The sequence below is a fragment of the Anthonomus grandis genome, chromosome 13 (genome assembly GCF_022605725.1).
Source record: "Anthonomus grandis grandis chromosome 13, icAntGran1.3, whole genome shotgun sequence".
In the NCBI taxonomy this organism is placed as follows: Eukaryota; Metazoa; Arthropoda; class Insecta; order Coleoptera; family Curculionidae; genus Anthonomus; species Anthonomus grandis.
This window is the reverse complement of record NC_065558.1, coordinates 10,706,616-10,728,973: the sequence shown is the minus strand read 5'-3', so window position 1 is coordinate 10,728,973 and position 22,358 is coordinate 10,706,616. Positions and strand designations below refer to the sequence as shown.

General features: G+C 33.4%; 1 long non-coding RNA gene across 1 annotated transcript in view; it reads left to right on the top strand.

The window, feature by feature from the left end:
- The window catches only part of LOC126744021 (uncharacterized), a 55,921-nt gene extending 52,794 nt beyond the window's left edge, over window positions 1-3,127 (top strand). Inside the window, exon 3 of the long non-coding RNA XR_007663042.1 lies at window positions 14-3,127. This is a non-coding gene — a long non-coding RNA (uncharacterized LOC126744021). The remainder of the gene's footprint in view (window positions 1-13) is intronic.
- Window positions 3,128-22,358: the final 19,231 nt, after the last annotated feature.

The following is a 22,358-nucleotide window of genomic DNA, read 5'->3' as shown; positions in this document are numbered from 1 at the left end:
TCTTTTGTTACAGGTCATTTTGAAGAGAAATAGAGGCTTACCAGATCTCGAGACAACGTTGAATCATGGATTTCTCCACCTTGAACTGTATATTTGCCGTAATGGCACATTACAGCTCTGGCTTTCATGAGTGAGGAATCCATAATTCAATGTCATGATTTGCAGATACCCCAGTGAAAGTATAAAATAAAAGTAAAATGAGTAAGAGGAAGAGACCAGGAGACCACCAAAAAAACAAGAGACCACTGACAGAACAAGAACTTCTCCGTGAAATAGACTGTATAAGTGATACTGAAGGTAGTGACTTTAGCTCCAATGATTCCATTGATGACCCTGTTTGGTATCCTGGTATGTCAAAAAATAAAACGTTGCTTGACCATCATATCGAAGAATATTCAGACTTATCTGAAGACGAAGATCCAGAAGATGTAGATGATATATTTGAAACTCTGGAAGTCCAAGAATTAGAAGATGATCTTGCCAATGAAGTGGATGAACCCTATCAAGATGACCAAAATGATAATCATGGTTGGACTGAATACTGTGAAAAACACAAATTCGTGTTTGAATGATGATGAAAACTCTACATCACTAGACATTTTTTCATTGATTGTCGATGACGAAATCATTAGTCATATTGTCACGAAAACCAATAAATATGCACAACAAAAAATAAGATCAAGCCAAAAAACCAAAGGACCAAGGATAAATCAATGGACAGCGACGAATAACAACGAAATTAAAAAGTTCTTGGGGCTAATCATGTGGATGGGCTTAGTAAGACTGAGTACCCTTTCAGATTATTGGTCCACTCGTAGTATCTATAACCTTGCAGTTCCGCGAGCAGTGATGTCAAGGAACAGGTATTTTTTTTTTTTTTTTTTTTTTTTTTTTTGGTTCGGTGGAGAAATTCTTTATGAACACTGGTTACGCGGCGCCGCCCCCAGTAGTGTGGGACTCAGTGTCGAGTCTGTTTCGTCCTATACCCACTAAAACTCCACCGCTGGGTGGTGCCTTGTGGCTCCCTACACTGCGGTCTGCTAAGAAGCAGTCCTATTGTGTCCCACATGTTTAGTCCCACAGGTTCAATTCTGTAGCTTCAAGGAAGTCCAGGATTGTGCCCAGTGGTAGATTTCTTATACCCTCTGGTGCGGATTTCTCTTCTTCCAGGAATGTTGCCCTGGTTTGATTAAATGCTTCACAGAAGCACAGTATGTGAAGAGTTGTTTCGTCCTCCTCATTGCATCCCCTACATAGCGAGGTAACTGATTTCCCTAGCGTATGCAGGTGTTTCCTGCTGGGTGCATGGCCTGTAAGTAGCCCTGCGACCTTTCGCAGTTGTTGTCTGGAGAGGCCCAGTATGTTCTCACCCTTCTTGAAGGGTGGGCTGCCTATAAGTTGTTTGGATTGTTCCATCTTTGGCAGCTGCTCCCAGTAGAATTTGTTTTGGTTTGTTAGCCAGTTGCCGATTTCCCTCTTCCAGGTCTTATCGCTGACATAACATGTTGGTTCAGGGCCTACCAGGCTGTTGCTGGCTCCCTGGGTTGCAAGTTGGATAGCCCTTCTTGCAGCCTTATTGTTGCCCATATTCTATGCTAGGATTATCTCTGGCCTATTTTGCGCTTCGGAGGAACAGGTATTAGTTACTGTTGTCAATGGTTCATTTTAATGACAAGGAAACATTTGTTCCGGGAGAGCGTTTGGGAAAAATCAAGCCGCTTGTCGATATCCTGAAGAGCAAGTTTCAAAATCTATTTTGCCCAGGTGAATTTATTGTTATTGACGAGACATTAGTACCTTGGAGGGGACGACTAATTTTTCGCCAATATATACCAAATAAGGCGCATCGATATGGTATTAAACTTTTTAAATTATGCTCAGTAGATGGTTATACCTGGGACTTAAAAATCTACAGTGGAAAGTCTGCAAGTGGGGAGAGAGAAACCGGACTAGCGAAAAACGTCTGCATGGAACTCTTACATGATCTTCTGGACCAGGGAAGAACGCTTTATGTCGACAATTTTTATACAAGCTATGAACTAGCAAAAGCCCTGTTATCCAGACAGACACTTGTTGTAGGTACAGTAAGGTCATCTAAAAAGGATCTTCCGAAAGAGGTTCTTCAGAAGAATTTGAAAAGAGCCTGAGAAGATAATAATGGTATAGTTATCTTGAAATATAAGGATACCAGAGATGTGAGAATGCTTTCCACAAAACATGCTCTGGAACTTGCTCCAGTAAAAACAAAAACGTCCCTAAAAAATAAAAAATCATCTTCACAAGAACGAAGCTCGATCACTGTCTCTAATACTGCTCCATTACAAGTTTTGCCTTCCACGAGCTCTAGTATTAATGCTTTGTCATCACAAGAAGAAGACGAGACTCCAACAAACCCCACTGAAGAAATATAATCTGAGCTACAGGATGAGCCCTCTGAAGAAAACGTGTTAGCGAGACCTTTGAGTGTTCCCACCGCAGCTTCCATCCCAAGACAGAAAAAAAAAACGTGCCACTGAAAAGCCATTAGCTGTACTTGATTATAACCAGGGTAAAGCTGGAATAGATCTCTCCGACCAGTTGGGGTCCTACGTCTCTACTTTGAGAAAGGGTATCAAATGGTACCAGGAATTGGGAATGGAACTGTTACTGGGCATGGCAGTAGTGAATTCGTGGGTGGTGTACAAGGCTGTAACAAAAAAAAAGATCACCATACCCATTTTTCGAGAATCGTTAGTAGCCGAACTTTTACAACTTGAAGAGGTAAAACCGATGGAAAGACCAAGATCATCAAAGGGCTCATACCATCAGCTCTTACAGAGATTAGATTCAAATGGGGAAAAAATCGGAAGAAAGTGCGCTGAATGCTATGCCAAGATCCAAAAGGAATCCAGCAGAGAAATGGTACGAAAAAAAGCCAAAATGGTATTTACATTTTGCAAATGCCCGTTACAGCCTCAGATTTGCCTGCCTTGTTTTAATTCTAAGCATTCTTAAGTTTCCCTATTCTGGACTTTCGATGGTTGCTTAATTTTTGCCAATTAGCTAAGCTTTTTTGTTAACCTAGGTACTATTTTTTTCTTTTTATATATTAGAATGTAACAATCTGTTCGTTTTGTTTTTATTTTCCTTTTGCTTGTGTTCATAGAGGTTTAGAACTTTTTTTAGTTAAAAAACACTTGATTAAGTACTATAATATTATAGTAATCATGTGTGTAATCAATCAATTATAATATTAAGAAATATACTATTTTTTAGGAAATTTTGGGTTTTTTTAAAATGCGAAGTAATAACCTTAAGCAATAATAATATGCCGCGGCCAACTATGTCTAGAGTGTCGTGCGGGGCCAACCGTGTAAGCCACCCATTTAAATAGCATAAATAGCGGCCTGTTGTTGTTAAATCCTTATATAAGTTATACATAATTTGCTGTATTTCTTTTTACATTACGTCATTTAAAATTTACTATAAACTTAAAATTAATGAAAGAAGAAATAGGAACTGTGCCCTTTTAAATTATGCTCAAAATTAACTAAATATACCAAAAAAATCAAGTTAATTAGGATGTTTAAAAATTGTTTTTTCTGTTTTAATTTTGTGATTTTTGATTTTTGTGAATTTTGTGATTGAAAATTCTAAAAATATTCTTATAAATTATGTATGAAAAAAATATTTTTTTTATTGAAAATAGGTAGACGAAAATTACTGCTAAAACCAATATGTTATCACGTTTAAATTAATGAAAGAAGAAGTTGTTAGAATCATAAGTGAAAAAGATTGTATTATTAGAGAGAAAATGCATTTTCGCTAAAGGAGAACCTACTGCTCTAATCTCTAAATTAAGATACTGACGAAAAATAACTCGTTTAGTATTCTGAACTTTAGTACAATAATTTCGCTGATATCGTGGACAGATTTAAGTTGATAAGAGTAACCTTTTTAAAGTAATTCTTGGATAATAATCATTTTTCATTTGTGGCTGGAATATGGGAAGCCTTAAAAATCAGGATTTATAATGTGTATGCTTACATATCCAAGCCGTTAAGAGAACATAATTTTTTTTTTAAACTAGCTATTGGTATTAATGATTAAAAATGTCAACTATTTGATACTTATAAAGTAAATTACAAAGTATTTTTTAGATTTAATTTAATAGGTGGTGTATATTTTGTATTAAATATAGACAGGCCATATCTTTTTATAAATACATAAGCTTAGCAAACCTAATTTTAACCTATAATTGTTAATTATCAAAGCAATTTCTTCTAATATGATTACTATATAAAGAAGCTCTCTAGTTGTATTATATGAGTAATAATTAATTGAATTTTACCGAATAAATAAAAATATATTTTCCTTTAATGGGTTAAAAGATTTTAAATACATTTTTGGCCTCCAGCATTTAATGCTTGCCTGAGATAAATATCGTGTATGGGTAATTTTCCCTAAAAAAATGTTTCAAATAGTGTTATATATAAATGCAATTTTTTTAGTAATTGTTTTTCTACCCAAAAAAAAATTAAAATTATGGCCCAAATTATAACTAATTCAATACAAATAATCAATAAATAATTCTGTATCAAAACCCAAACAAAAAAAAAGGACCCAAATTAAAATTCAAAACCATTTCGCCCTATTGATACGTAAACACGAAACAATATCGGGATGTTATCGAATAGCCAGAATTTTCATTTTCCGAACTGAAACTGCTATTTTGCATCAAATATTGCGCTGTTATGTATATACGCCATATGCCGAGGCAGTTTAAATGAATTTTCAATAAATCACAAACGACCCGGTGAAATAATAACAATATAGCTGACTATATACGTACGGCAATGTCAATGCTTTTGAACATCGGACGGCCGTCAATAAATTTACATATTAAGCGCGTATAATAAAATTATAGGGTCTTTTTTACAGATTTTATTTAAAATTTATTGTTTTTATTTCAAACGAAAATAAAATAAAACTCATGATTCATTAGGTTTAAATTGCTATATTATAAATGTTAATTTTTTTAGATCTGTAAAAGGACAAATTATTTATCCTTTTATAAAAAAAATTTAATATACAGTTAATTCTAAGTCTGTTGGGTATATTTAAAGTATCTGAATTATAAAAAAAATTCATTTGTTATAACTGATTTTTTTTTATTTTCAATAATTTGGCTTAGGCCAAGAAGTACATGAAAAATACTCCTTCAAATCAAATAAAATTATAAAAAAGAGTGAAATTATAAAGATCGTGAGAGCAGTTTTTTGAGATTTGACGAAAACATTTGACTGTGTTTCCCACTCTTTCCTCATTTCCAACATTCAGCAAAGCAACTCAGCCTTAAGCAAAATGTAACGCAGATATCTGTGGTACCACAAGGGCCCATACTATTTTTCGTTTATATAGACAATCTCAATGTATATCAGGTTTGAACACATTGTTTGATAACATTCCAGGTAATTAAATAAATCACCAAATGAGAAATATCTTAATATTCCTATTGATTTTTAGCCAGACAAGTTAATTTTATGAAAGTGTAGTTAGCGCACAAAGCTAGTGTGCCTGCGGTGAGAACACAAATTAATTTTTACTGACGGTCCTGGTGTGCTTACAGCGAAGATATCATTGATGACGTATGCGGAAGCGTGTCGCTCCTCTAAATTTAAGCGCCAATAAGAGTCGAGTATTATTTGGACAGTTCGCATATTAATGTTCGCACATGGTATTGTTGTGGTAACAAGTTCCCTGTTTTTTGGTTGTTAAAGCAGTTTTTGGGACCATGGGTGGTAAGATTTGCTTTTATATTAGAAATAAAATATCTAGGATGATAATTGTGTTATCGCTAGAATGCAATTTTGAGATAAAGGTATTAGTTTTAAAGAAAATATATGGTGTGCTCAGGGCGGTGACACCAGTCTCTTAGGCAAATAATTTTCTCAAAATTTCATGAGTATTTTCTAAACGGTTTTTTTATTGGATTTTATTTTTATTTACAGATAAATTTTATAAAAAGCTTATAAATCGCAACTACAATGACCTGTATGATTATTTGAAAGAAATTCCTTGTGACGACATTAGCGAGTTAGGAGATGTTAGTGAAGATGAGATTGAAGGGGACACAGAAATAGTAGGCCCAACGGCAGTGGCGTCGCCAGCAATTGATTTGTTTGACATAGAAAATATGCCTATTATATTTGGGAATGATACTTTATCCGAAGACGCTGATGCTGACTTAGCCAAATGGTGCAATGAGGATGAGCTTTGTCACTAATACGAGCCCAGGAAATTCGCAAAAAAACTATATGGACTAACTCCAACTCACACTGTGTTCGAAATTTTAAAGAATTTGGAGAAGAAATAGGGCCAAACATTCCCACCGATATAGAAACCCCTACCGACATGTTTTTGCATATATTCCCTGAGCATCTGTTAGACCACATAGCTTTTCAAACTAACTTGCAAAGAAACGGAGGTAATAGTCATGCATTTACTCCTACTAATGTAAAGGAAATAAAGGGTTTTATTGCAATAAATTTGATAATGGGCATAAAAAAGCTACCCAGCTACAAGGATTACTGGTCCTCACGATTGGAAATGAGAGATCCAGTCATAAGTTCAATAATGTCAAGAGACAGGTTTTCATGGATGTTAGCCAACCTGCACCTAAACGACAACTCTGTACAGCCTGGCCGTAATCACCAAAACTTTGATAAGCTTTACAAATTACGGCCTTTGTTAGATTTTATATATAGTTAGTCCTGTTTTTATCACCAATAAATAAACAAATAAATGCAAGACGTTACACTGATATTTTTTTATGCTTAAGAAATAATGCAGTACAACTCTGCTAATGAATGACGTTTTACTCAATTAATGAGACTTGTTGATGTCTCTCTTGATAACACGTGTAATATATTCTGTGAATATATTATATTTATATTATGTAATTATATATGAAATGTTATATTAAATTTTAAGGCACTTTCATGGACTTCTGGTCTGTTCATTAAAGACTATTAATATTCTATACGTAGCTATAACGAGGCAACGGTAAAAAATTTAATGTAATAATAATCTCTCGGTAATTGAGCGGGTTTTGAGCTTGACATAGACTGGCATCGCCCCTAAAGCATATCGCGGATTCTTGGGCTTTCGGCCGCCGCCGTCGCGGTCCCAAAATTATGGCGGGTTACTCAAAAGTAGACAGATTGAAGGCTTCCTGGAAGCGCGGACGTGATCGACAGGCCGGATCAAAATTAGCCATTGTGACAGACAGTTGACGTACATTTTACAGGTTCGGGCCCGTTTTCTCGTTTTAATTTTATATATAACGTATAAATATATTGCTGAAGAACCTTCTCTAGAAAGTCCAGTCTACCCATTTATTTGGTCTAAATGAAGTCAACTGAGCTTTAATCACCAAGGATTACTTAAAGGTTAAAAACATTTAATTTATCTAGAAAGAAAATAGAACAGGGACTTTTAAAACGAGGGATAAAACTGAAAATAAAGCTCAATGTGTGATAACTGTCTAGGACCTACAGTTATTTAAATAACTGTTGGCATAACTTAAAAGCATACGATTCTCTTTGTTTTGAAATAAATCTTATTAAAAATATATTTCTCATTCATGCCAATCTTAGCATTTATTGCAGCTTTCAATGTAAAAATAAAAATCAATTCTCTTATTACAGCTCGAATTTGATAATTGAACTCGTTAAAGAATAGGACATTATATTTAATATACAGGGGGTCCTAAACTAAATAGTTCACCTTGAAAATATTATAAAATGAATTGTTTTGCCAAAAACGGCCTAATAGGTTTTTATAATTTAATATTGAGCGGGATATTTATTGACAGCAATTACATTTCTCTGACGTCATTCCCTTATCTTTCGGTAAAATTTTTTAAACGAGAATAGGAGTCGAGTGATACCTTGAAATAATAGTAATTTTATTCTCTATACAGGGTGTAACATAAGTGATGACTTTAATTTTAAGGGATGATTCCTTGTCATATTTTAAGTAAAAAAGTTTATACAAAAATATGTCCGGAAACTTGACCGAAAACAAAAATAAATAAGATGCTATTTTTGATGTTTAAATTTTAATGTAATGGCGTTGCAAATGGTTACCTATTTAAAATTTATTTGTTGTTTGTGTACGCCACCATTTTTTTTGTGCGAGATATTTGTACAAATTTAAGCAATTAAAAATACGATCGCTTAATTTTTGTGAAAAATAATAAAAACTTACTTTAGTTTTAAATATCATCAAAATTTTATTAAATCAAATGCTCGAAATGAGAACCACGACTGTCAATACAAGCACGCAATCTTCTTCCCATCGACTGGCGCACACGTTCGAAAATTCCTGGTGTGTTGCGTATGACATTAGAAGAGTTTACAATCCGGTTTCTCAAATCGTTTTCATCCACAACTGGCGTCGCATAAACAAGCGATTTTAGATATCCCTTAAAGAAATAGTCCAGAGGATTCAGGTCTGGAGATCGAAAATCTTTAGCACGAGCTGGCCATAGCTGAGGTCCCCCCCGACCTATCCATTGCTGAGCAAAAGTATTATTTAGATAGTTTCGAGCGACAAGACTAAAATGAGCAGGTGCACCGTCGTGCATAAACCACATGGTATTTCTTGTTGCTTATCACCATTCAGCCTAGGAGGGAGAAAGTGCGGTCCGATAAGATGATCACCGATAATTCCGTTTCAAACATTCACGGAAAACTGCTGTTGAAATCTACCTTCTCCAATGGCACGGGGATTTTCAAAGTCCCAAAGATGGTTATTGTGGAAGTTTCGGATGGCTTCCCGTGAAAAATAGGCCTCATCTGTGAAAAGAATTTAAAAAAATTGGATTCTGGGCAGTTTTTTGAAGAAACCACTGGCAAACCTCTAATCGTGCAGGAAAATCTGTTGGTAACAGTGCTTGCACCAGCTGAATGTGGAATGGATAAAGTAAATTTATGTGCAAAACCCTCCAAACACTTTCGTGGCTGATGTTAAACTGTAACGATAATCTTCGCGTGCTAGTTGACGGATTGTCTTCCACTGCTTGCAGAATTGCTTCCTCTAGTTGTGGCGTCATTATTACCCTCGGTCTACCAACGTGCTCAGCATGAGCATTCAGTCTTGAGATCCAGTCTCACACAGGCGGGCATGGAGTCTTATGAAAGTTATTTCTGCTGGAATTGGTCTATCGGGAAAGCGTTCATGATAAATTCGACGGGCTTCTGCACCATTTCCATCTGCAAGGCCATAAATGAAATGCATTTGAGCTAATTCGGCGTTATTTATAATTATCTGCACAGTAAAACACATTTAACTAACAGTACCCAGTACCTGGTAAATGTTAATGTAAGACATAGGAATGTTCTTATCAGAGAAATTTTTATACATACTTGCATAAATACATATGTAGTATTCCCAATAAAATCAATTTTGAAGCATTTTAGGTTTTTTTTATAGAGGCCCGAGACGTGCTAAAATATGGTTTTTAAAATTTATTTCTAAACAAAGCAAGATACGAAAAAAAATTAAGAGACAAAAAAGTTTAATTTTTAGGTGCTTTATTTTAAAAAAATATCATACTTACAAAAAATGTACCGGGCGATATTTTTTTTACAAAAGAATTATCCGACTTAGCCCGTGGGCATACCCCTGAAATTTCTAGGCCAGATGTGAGAATTCCAAAAGGTACCTTATAAAGTGACTAACAAAATGTAAAGATTTCAACAAGTTCGGTAAATGCGCTTATGGGATATTAATAAAAAATCGATTTAAAAAAAAGTTTAACACCCTGTATCTCGAAAACGAAGCGTTTCCGAACTTATGTTTATATGAACTTTCTTACTTAAAAAATGACAAGGAATCACCCCTTAAAATTAAAGTCATCACTTATGTTACACCCTGTATAGCCCTATTTTATTTTATTTTATTTTATCAATTTGTTTTCAAGAAATATAAATAAACGTGGCTAACATTCCTAAAAAATTTAAATCATGCAATTTTGTTGCTTGCATATATTTTCTTTTTTTTTAATTATATTGGTGTTATCTCTAATAAAAAAAAATATATTTTGAAAATTCAAGTGTATTTTGACAGAAACGTCAAATTATGCATTAAATGCACATTTCGACGCTTATTGTTGGTTTATTTATTTTTATTTTGGTATCGATATTATGTTAAAGTGAGCAGTTGTAGCACGAAATAATTGTTTAATCTAGTCCTGGTGATTTTGATAGTATTGATAACAATGGTTTATACGCTGCAAGAAAGAATTGAGTTGGTAGTTCTTTATTATGAACAAAATAAGTCTGCTAGAGTAGCAGCACGCACTTGTAATGGTAATCATCCAAATAAAAGGGAAATCATCCTTATGTAATGGATTTCATGAGGAAGTTTTAAAAAACAGGGTCAGTGCAAAATAGAGACATTTAAGTTTAGCATCCAGTGAGAAATTGCAGTGTTGACCTAATACATCTGCTCGAAAAATGACATCTGGCATGTCTAAAAGTACCGTTTACTAAATTTCAAATTACACAAATATCATCCTACAAAATCAAACTAGTACATGAGCTAAATGAAAATGATTTTGATCGTCGTGTACAATTTTATGAGTATTTTAGTGATAGGTTAAATTGTGAGAGAAATTTGCTGTATATTATCTGTTTCTCCCACGAATGCTCCTTTTAATTCTACATATGGTGAAGTCGTTAGACAGAACTGTCGATATTGGAGCGACCCTAATCCTCATTTATGTCGAGAAACACATACGCAGCGACCTCAAAAACATGATGTATGGGCTAACATCCTGGGAGATCATATTGTTGGGTCTTTTTTTATTAATAAAAATCTTAAAGCGGAAAATTACTTGGATTTTCTGCAGAATTTTATCAATCCCAGAATAACTTACTTGAACAGGATGATAAACTTCTAAAAAATTAATTGATTTTTCCACAAGATGGGGCATCACCACATTACGCTGCTGCCGTTGGTCATTTTTTAAATAACATATATCCTAGTCGATGGATTGGCTGGAGAGGACTAAAGAATAGCCTGCTAGATCTCTCGATCTAACCCTTTTGAATTTTTATCTATAGGGTTATTTAAAAATTTATTGCCGAATATCAGTTAATAACAACCGAAACGCTCGCTAATGTGCGCAGACGTTTTGAGTAACAATTATATTTTTCTATGGAGGTCAACGGAAGACATTTTTAACATTTCATAAAATAGGTATTAGATATTTTTTATTTTTTTCATTTAAAATAAGGTTTATTTTTTTATCCACCTTTATTCATATTTCTTGAAAACAAATTGATAACATAAAAAACAAAAATAGGGCTATAAAGAGAATAAAATTACCTTTAATTTAAGGTATCATTCGACCGCTATTCCCATTAAAAAAAATTGACATGGACACCCTTGGGGTGAGGGGTGATATCAGAAAAATACAATTTTTGTCAATAAATGTCTCCCTTAATACTAACGTTAAAGAGACGCACTTTTTGTCAATAAATGTCCCCCTCAATTTTAAATTTAACTGTTTGCGTTCGACTGTTTTTGGCTAAACAATTTATTTTTTAAGCTTTTTCGTCATTATTTCGGCGTTATCTCGAACATACTGTATATAGCCTCTAGTGTTCCTACTACATCTCTGAAACCTGTAGATTTTTTAGATCCTGTTCACTCTTCTATGTATGATTTTTAGAAATAGCTTCAGTAGATGTGAGCCACTCGTGCTGAATCTTATCAGAACTGTATCTCTTATTAAACACAATTGTTAGTCACTTCATATTGTTTTCATCAAAAAGTTTCAAAAACTCTATACCCTTATAATCGGGTCTCGGAGATCTTTTTTATTGCTGGTTCCATCTTTTCCATGTGCCTTACAAGTCAGCAGAAGGGTGGTTATATGTTGAAATATAGATTTGGACATCCCAGTGAATTCTTTAAGCTTTCGGTTTACGGTGAAATTATTATGTCTTACCTGCAGTCTTTCTATTCCAGTACAGTTTTGATTAATGTTTTTTTTCCTCCATCAAGACAGGATCTTTATTCTAATGGTTTTGTTTGTGCTGTTTTATGCGCTATCATCGTCTTTATTTTTTCTTCGTTATACCATCAACTGCAGAGTCTCGTCGGTCATCCAGAGTTTCTTTTTCATATTATTAGATTGTAGCAAGTCGTCTGTGATGTTCCTAATTGTCGTGCTCTTAAAGTTTATTCAACTAATCTTCATGGCTCAGGCCTGGGAACCGATATTTAGGTTTTTTTTACTTGTTGGTTTATTGATGGTTATTTTAATTTCCGCGTTTCTACATATGTTACTCTTCTTTAGTCTCTCTTTTAATTTCTTAGTGTCTATTCCTAAGTGTCTGTCAGCTTCTGAATAGGCTTTTACTGACTTTTGTTCACAAGTATGGAATCGAAGAAAGAGTCAAATAGGCTAGATAAATATGTGTGAAAGAAATTTACTTACGACTTAGTTTAAGTCTGTACCACAAAATATTATTCAAAAAACTTCCTTCGTATCTGTATAAAAAAAGTGGTTTAGATATGAAACACATAACGCAGACTTAAGGCAAAAAATATTAAATCCCCTCCTATAAAACAGGCAACTCTATTTGAATGCTCATTTTCTCATTAGATTTATTTTTTCTTTTTATTTTTAAGTCTCCTCAGGATAGGAAAGAAAAGGAAAAAGGAAAAATTTTTTAAAAAATTCTGTGTGTAGTTTTTAGGGTATATTAAATTATAAAGCTTTGGAGAGTTATTCAGTCCAAACTGGAACCAAAAGAGTTGAAAAGGCTCTGATAGTTTAACTGTATCTTTAATTGAGTATTGAAATTCTATCTTTGAACACATTGTTTTTCAAAAAAGTCGTATCAAGGGGGAACCAATAAAGCTTCTTAATTCTTGACTTATTAAACTTTAAAATGTCGAAAGTTTATAGTCTATCTTTAGTGATGAATAATTGGTTCCCTTAGAAAATTTCTATTGATTTTACGTTAAAATTCGTCAATGTTCAAATCCGTCTCTGTAAATGTCGAAAACAATTCGGTGGGAACGGCCCGTGCGGGCTCCACGGGAGCGCCGCGTCTGCATTCGCACCTGATTTATTATAGCAAAAAATCCATAATAAAGATTCCGGTGCTCCCGAAGAAATTTAATTAATTATTTCAAATATACCTCAATAAGAATCTAGGGAAAAAAGTTTTAGCATGGTACTGGGAACCTGTTAAATTTTATAGGCCGCATTTTTTAATTGCTGGTCGAAAAGTTCCGCGAAACCGAGCGCGCGCGAGAGAGAGAGAGAGAGGGAGAGAGCCGTACTCGAAACGAGACAAACGAGACCGGGGGATAAGTTAATACATGCCGAAAGCACCTCATGAATGCCTCTTTACCGTCCGAGCTTATTAACCGGCAATTTGGACAATGAAACTTTCGGGCATTTCTAATCGATAAAATTTTACGACACTCTGCCGGGAAGTCGTTTGGTTTTATTGAATTGTTTTGGTTTTTTTTTCCGTGTAGATCATTTTTGTTAAAACAAGAGTTATGAATTTCGGATTAATAATGTTGACTTTTGAATCTAGCCCCTAGACGATTTTCTCCCATAATTATGGGTGTTAAATATACTTTTTTCTACAACCATATCTGAAAATTATAAAACATACATCCTTGATTTAGGTGTAGAAAAATTATTATTCACGATCAGATAATTTTTTGCCTATGGGTAAAAAGCTCTTTATTTGGTTATAGAGGGTGACTAAAAACCGAAGGTGCATTAGCCGTACATGGAAAACGGAACGTAGCATTTTTCTGAAAAATTGGTAGCCATGGTAACAAACTTGAACACCCTGTATATTTTTGGATATTTTGATTCCCGGTTTCATTTTTGAGTCTTTATTAAGCAGCCTTTTCTATACCTATCTCTAGCAGTTTTTGACAGAAAAATTATTTACTTATCATTATAGAGGGTCGTTGAAAATTAAATTAAAATTATTTATTTACTACATTGCAAAGGGAACCTCCTATTCTTTATTTTTCATCCTAATAGATAGTTGAAATACCTTTAATTTATTAAAACACATTTCTATAGTCCATTTCTTAATCCGTAGGAGCACACGAAAGGGTCGATAGCCATAAAACGGTCGTAAACCATTGGCGTCCCACTTTTCAAGAATAAAATTTATTAAATAAACCCAACAAATGAATGTTTTCATTTGTTGGGTTTATTTAATAGTGCAAGAAATAGGCCAATTTTAGCCATAAATTCTTTGAATTACTTAAGTACCTAATGAACAAGTTCTTTTCAACCTTTTTAAGTAGATATTGTCTAGGTAGGTAAATATGGAGGTATAAGTATTATAGGTACCTAAATTGTGCAATCTTAAATGCAAACAGGTAGTTATTTTTTATGGTATATAATGTAGATATATCCTAAAAACTGAATTTATTTTTCAGTATTGTTGCGCATTTGTTGTAAGAGTGTCAAAGTTTAGCCCCGTAGTGTGTAAAGGTGTTTTAGATTTTAAAGCAAGGACTATAGTACTAAACGTACATGATGCACTTGTGCATCAAATGCCTCTATAAATTTTATAAATACTGTTAGAAATCTAGTTTCTTCATGTGCCAATATGACAGGCATAAGTAAAGCAACAATTTACAGATTTCTTAGTGACAGAAAAAGTGAAAACCGTGAGAACTTGCCTAAGAAGAGTGTAAAGAAAACTGCCAGTAGGAAGCCGATAGCAGTTGATGAGACAGCAAAGCAGATCATCAGGAGGACAGTACATTCATTTTATTTTAAGAATGAAATCCCAACTATCGATAAATGTTTGACACTTATAAAAGAAGACGAAAATGTACCAGAAATGGGAAGAAAAAAATTATGGAAAATTTTACACGAATTCAATTTTTCTTGGCAAAAGCAAAATAGAAAATATATTTTAATAGATAAAGAATAAATAATATGTTGGAGAAGAAAGTATTTAAGGCAAATTAAGGAGTATCGAAAGGAAGGAAGAAACATTTATTATTTGGATGAAACCTGGCTTAACGAAGGACACACCGTGAGCAAGTGCTGGCAGGATAAAAATGTTGGAAGCTCCCGTCAGGCTTTTTTAGAAGGTTTATCGACTGGTTTGAAGTCTCCTTCTGGTAAGGGCCACAGATTAATAATTACACATATAGGGAGCTATAAAGGATTTGTAAATGGCGGTCTGTTTGAATTCGAATCGAAGTCAACTAAGGATTACCACAAAGAAATGAACGCTGATGTTTTTGAAGATTATTTTTCCGAAATGATTAAGTCAATTCCCGAAAATTCAATTATTGTTATGGACAATGCCAGCTACCATTCAAGATTAATAGAAAAATTACCATCATCCTGATGCTGGCGAAAAGGAGAAATAAAAAACTGGCTTACCGAAAAAGAAATACCTTTTGGAGATGACGCGGTAAAAGCCGAGCTTTTGACAATAGTTACAGAAAATAAATCAAAATATAAAAGACACGTTATTGACGAAATGGCAAATCAACACAATATAACTGTACTTCGTTTGCCACCTTACCATTGTGAATTAAATCCTATAGAGTTAATTTAGGCTCAAGTAAAAGGATTTGTGGCTAGAAATAATAAAACCTTTAAATTGAAAGATGTGAGAGAACTTCTGAAAGCAGCAGTGGATAACGTTACCCAAGAAAACTGGAGCAATGCTGTGAATCATGCTATAAAAGAAGAAGAAAAGATGTGGACCCTCGATAATCTTCTGTGACTAACTGTGAGAATGTCTAATTCGGATGAAAGCAATGAGAGTAATGAAATGTGTGATTTATAAATTATTTTTTTTTGTAAATTTCGTAAATATTTTTATTGTAATATATGTAAATATGGTAAATAAATTAAAAGATCCTTATATTTATGTACCTTCCTTATAAATGACAAGATATGTTTGAAGAGTTGCATTTTTTATTGGTTCGTATTAAAAAAATGAAATTTTACAACAATTTTTTAAACATTTAAAAAATAATCAAATTGCGGTATTAATCATTTTTATATTTCATTTTATTTGCTATAGTTTTATAATAAGGCTTTTCCGCTTTTAAGAAATGTTTCTTGTTAATTTAATAAATATAGGTTATACCTACCAACCATACTTTTTCTAAAAATCTTTATCTAATAGATAATAGATAAAATCCAACATTATTTATAAATTTTTCATAACAGATGATTATTTAACTTAAAAATTTAAATCAATGTCCATAGTCGGGACGATACTGACAACACGTTTGTCACAAAAATGAACCCGAAATCATTGTTCCGAATTTTACGACCTATTGTATTTGAGACCATACAGGACTTGTCCACTTAAAATTGGTAAAAACAGCCTGGTTTATCAATTTGTTACATGTAGAAAAATGGAAGACTCACCCTATATTTATGCTACTTCTGCATAAATAATGAGGCACTGTGCTCTCACCAAAACGGAAATAGCGTTTTAAAAATAAATATTTAGTTTCAAAAAATTTAATTATTTTATAATTATGCTTTCATCAAGCTCTTCAAAATAGGTTATAACTCGCTGACGAAGCTCTTCTTTACAGTTTACTGGTGTTGCGTACACCTTATATTAGCCTGCAAATAAAAATAAAGGGTGTCAGATCTGGCGATCTCGCCGGCCAATCCCATGGTCCTATACGCCTAAATCATCTGTCATCAAATATTTCGTACAGTTCTCTTGTTACACTTCCTCTACAGTGCAGGAAGCCTCCGTCAAATTGAAACCAACAAGTACGAAAAACCTGCAATGGCAGATTTTTTTTACAGAATTCTTCCCTTTTGTGTTAATCTTATGGTTTCTGCCTAAACTGTAGTGAACTTGTATAAATGCGTTTTATGATTGGCTAATATTTTTTGAATTGAATAATAAGACAAACATAAATCATCCCTAGCACTTGTCAAGCACATCTACATCCAGAATCTGTGGATATAACGTTAAGTATGCCAATAGTCATAATATTATCTTTTTCTTAGTATCTAGCTTTGTTTTATTTAACTCTCTAAGGTTTTAATTTAGAGCCCTAATTAACAAAATTATTTTACCTTAGAAATTTTTGTCGATTCATTGATGGTGGATTTTCATTAAATAGACTACATGTTCTTGCTATTATTTGACCACATTATCCATAGAAAATAAATAGCTTCATCTACTCATTTTAGTAGTTAAGTTATCTTCTATTTTAAACTTTTTAATTAAGTTGTTTATAAAAATGTTAATAATTTAACTTGGCTTACTAAGTAATTTACAAAATAAAAATATTAAAAATTATCAAATTTTATGAAAACACGTATTTATTTTTAAAACGCGGCTACTTGGGTATAAGAATATGGATACTAAATTAAAGGTTTTTTAACTATCCATTAAATTCAAAATAAAATGTAGGATGTTTCATTAAAAAAACAATTGACTTTTAGTAAATGAAAGATATTAATTTAATTGTTAAACACGCTGTATAATGCTGATTAACTCAGGTCATGGGAAGTGATGTTTAAAATTTTAGTTTCTTAGAAACTTATTATTATATTATTATTAACTATTTACGAAATTAATTATTTCTTGGTTTTTCACAACCAACACGCAAAATAATGTTGGAACCTAGTGTTGCTAATGATCTGCTAATAGTCGTACCATCCCAAACTTATATTGGAATCAAACTGGCAATGTAAGAATTAAAACAATACAACTGACAATGTCAATATTAAAAAAGGAGTACGACAGGGGTGCATTCTGTCACCTCTATTGTTTAATGAGATTCAATATTCGGAGAAAATATCTAGAGAAATACTGGATGAATCAACAGATACCCTTATTACCAATGGCGAATGTGTAAATAGTCTGCGTTACATTATAAGCAACAGTGAAGAAGGATTGCTTATGAATCGAATAGTACCGCTTGTGAAGAATATGGCATGAAATTTAACATAAATAAAAGTAAATCAATGGTTATCAGTAAAAACTTAATTGCTAGCCCTGAAATAACCATAAATAAGAACTGAATATAGATTAGGGTTTCTTAAAAAACCTACCTATACCTGCTCGAGCAACGGCTACTGCATTGACGAGCCCTTCGATGACATAGGTCCAGTTCAATAAATTACACAGTTGTGATTTACGATTACATAAGGGTTTATTGTACCTTTTGGTTAGTAATAATTAACAGGTATAGACTAATGAACGATTTACAATGTTGAAGTTAGTTATTTACCAGGGTTTACAATATTAGTTGACGTTACCAGCCTTCCAGAATCACAAGACCAATAGCAGGAACTTAGCAGGAACCAGGAACGGCATTAGCACTAACGTCACCTTGGTTTGTGCAGCTATTGACAACCACTGTTGCACTCACAACGTTGCACTCACTTTCAGTTCAGTTTTCCACCTTTACGCACACTTATTCACTATAGACCTTTTTACATAACTTAAACTACTTTATCGTAACAATTAGGTATACATATATGAACTTTAGACAAATACTTAAACGGAAGAGAGTGAGAGAGAGAGGAATTGCTTGCGCCAACTTGCTCTTGACTAACTTATTTTCTCGGTACTTTAAGCTTTGTGAATTCCTTCACTGGTGAAAGAAACCTTGTGTTTCTGGGGCGCGAGAGTAGGTACTTCTTTTTGCGGCGACGGAGTGAATACTGATTTTTTCTCGTGGGACTTGGGGTGAAATGTTGGGTAAAAATGTGGGATGCACGTGTGTCATGGGGCCAACACTTAAGTGAACTTGAGGAGAAAAATGGATTTTTAAGTGCACTTAAGCTAAACTGGTAACAAAGGCATTTCTTAAAAAGTAGGTAAAAACACATGTTGGGATTTGGGAGAAAGTTCAGGCAAAAATTATTTACTTGAGAAAAAAGGTATTATTCGTTTGACAACCATAAACTTCGATTCCATAAAATCATAAAATAAAATAAATTGTTAAAATTAACTTTTAACAAGAACACCCTTGACATAATGAGGAAAATGACATTATCTAGGCTGCATACTCACGATGATGATATTTACGATTATTCGGTTAAGATAAAGGCTGAAATAGAAAAGCGGAGAGCAATATTTAATAACATTATTAACGTGGTGTGTAATGTTAAGTTATTCTGTTAAAATTAAATTTTAGTTAAGTATCATTAAAATATATACTTTTTATTTTAAATAACAAAAAAATTGGCATGTGGTATAGCTGAATTTATTATAAAAAATAGAATCAAATACAGGGTGCATTATTATTTCGGCCATATTCGGAATATTTTGTTGGAACTGAAATGTTGAACATAAAATCTAAAAACATTATTATGTAGTACTTTAAGAGTGCTAATGATGCGGTGCTATTATTTGTTTATTTGTTTTTAAGTCTTTTAAAATAAAATCAGAAAAAATTAAATTTATTATTTTTTTAAACGCAATTTTTTCCCAATTTAACTTAATCCCTCCTAACCCCATCAGGTAGCAAGATCACCATGTTTAGGATCCTTATGTTGGGTAACCTGTATGTTTAATCAAATATGCGGAAACTTTTTTTAAAAATCTCTAAAAAAACAAATTAACCACAATCTCAAATAGGCACGTCCTATTAACTACCAAGTAGCATGTTATAATTAACCAAATATATAAATTTATTAAAGAAACTGCAAGCAAAACGAGCATTAGGTTTAATGCAGATATTACTGTAACAAATAAAAATAATATAGCAATGACAGACAAACTGAAAGTAACCCATTATTGCAACAAATAATTTACACGTATAAGGGAAAAACGACTGGATGTTGAACTATAACCTATCAGATTCTATATTACTCATACCAGTCACATTAGGCAAAGTAATTAATTACATCAAAAAATTATTGTATACCTAGTAAAAAAGGATTTTATTCCAAGATGAATAAATCAAAAATAAATCTAATCTTTATCACAGGAATATTACTTACAGCTTTACTACTTTTACAAATTTAATTATATAAATAATATAACTTGCATATCTAAAAAATTTATAAAATGAGATATTTGCAAATACAGACCCATTAGGGTTAAAAAAATTGTTATAAAAATTATTCAAAAAGACAAGATTTGTGTTATTTATGATTTCACGTAATTAATTGACAGTTTTTCTTCTTTTATATATTTTTATGATTATTTGTACTTTGTTATAACCTATTTTGGTAATAAATAAATTTGTTTCAATATAGGTAAGACAAAACGTGATCTTTTAGTTTGTTTTTATACTTGCAGAAATTGGATTAGCACTCCACCTGAGTTCAAATCACGAGGCTATTTTACCACTAACCAAAACTCTTTATTTTATACTTGACACGTGTTTCGCAAACGATGTTAACATCTTCGGGAGTAGATTAAAACAGTTCAGTTTTATCAGTTTTAATCTTCTCCCGAAGATGCTACCATCTTTAACGAGGGCATATTATAAGCGATCTATAAAAAGTAAAAACAGGGACGACAATTTACACTACTCCTACCTTCGATTTCCACTGTTGAACAAATGCCGTACACATAAAATACTTCTGATCCTACATTAACTTACTGAAGAAAGTGATTGGTCTCCCATAAAGATAAATTTGGACATCGTTGAAAGGATCACTCCTCACGACATTGCTAAGGCGTTCGCTGGCTGTTTTTAGGACTGTTACAGTCCCCACTATTCTGGTCTTACAATTCTTTTATAAACCCTATCCTGGTACAAAAATCATTCAACTGCGAGGTCTTTGCAGCTATGTGGAAGCAATCGTGGCTTGTACCACTTTTTAAGTCTGAAAAGCGCAAAGACTTAAGGAATTACCGGGAAGTTTCTTTTTTGTCGGTGGTGTTATCAAAGATATCTGAATCCATTATCACGGATGAGTTTTCTGCTGCAATCAAGATATAACACAGAACCAACACGAGTTTACTAAGGGTAGGTCAACGGCTATCAATTTCGCAGTTTGTCAGAACTAATTGATAAACGCAGTGAAGCAGGAATATCAAGTTAATATAATTTGTAGGACCAACTTAACGAAGACTTTCGAACGAGTGTGACAACAACTATGGACAATAAGGTTTTTCTTACAGTTTGACAAGAACTTATGAGAAATGATATTCTAATATACGAGGGTGGTCCCAGAAGTACCCGACCCAAAAAAGAAAACACGAAAATTTTGGAAAAAAATGTATATATTTTTCAACATAATCTCCTTTCAGCTCTATACACTCTTTAGCGATGTTTTATAAGTTTGATACCCTTTTTATAATAAGAACTGTCTTGCGCCTCGAAATAGCCATTAACTGCAGACATCACTTCATCATCGTTGGAAAATCTTTGACCACTGAGCTAGTTTGTTAAGTTTGGAAACAGAAAATAATCTGAGGGGGCTAAATCTGGCGAGTAGGTTGCATAAAGTAGGAATTCAAACTTTAATTCATTAATTTTGGCCACTGCAATAACGGATTTGTGAGCTGGTGCATTGTCTTGATGAAACAACACTTTTTTCTTAACCAAATGCGGCCGTTTTTGCTTGATTTCTTCGCTCAAACGTTGCAATAAGTTTGCATAATACTCGCCGTTGATAGTTTTACCTTTTTCAAGATAGTCAATGAAAATTATCCCTCGCGCATCCCAAAAAACCGATGCCTGCAGACGAAACGGTTTTCGCCTTCTTTGGAGCCGGTTTTCACTTTTGAGTCCATTGCTTTAATTGTTCTTTTGTCTCAGGTGTGAAGTGATGGACCCATGTTTCATCCATGGTTATGAACCGACGCAAAAATTCTGCTTTGTGGCTATTAAATTTCGCTAAACACTCAATTGAAACATTTTCACGACACTGTTTTTGCTCGAGTGTGAGCATACCCGGCACCCATCTTGCACACAGCTTTCTCATGTCAAAATTTTTAGTTATTATGTGATGTACCGCACTTTTTGAAATGCCTACTATATCCGCTAGCTCGCGAACTTTCAGTCAGCGATCATCCAGTACCACTTTGTGAATTTTCTTTAAAATTTCGGGAGTCGTCAGCTCATTTAGTCGACCACTGCGATGCTCGTCTTGGAAGCTCGTACGGCCTCGTTTAAACTCTGCTTCCCAATATTTTACTGTTGTTAACGAAGGAGCAGATTACCGAGAGTAGAATCCAGTTCAGCTTTTATATTGGTTGGGCTGGGGCCTTTCAAATAAAAGTATTGTGTCACATAACGATGATCAATTTTCTCCATTTTCACAAATTCACTGAAAACGTTCACTATTGATGGCTGCCAAACAAATATTAAACAACGTGGCGTCTTCAAACTTGAAACAT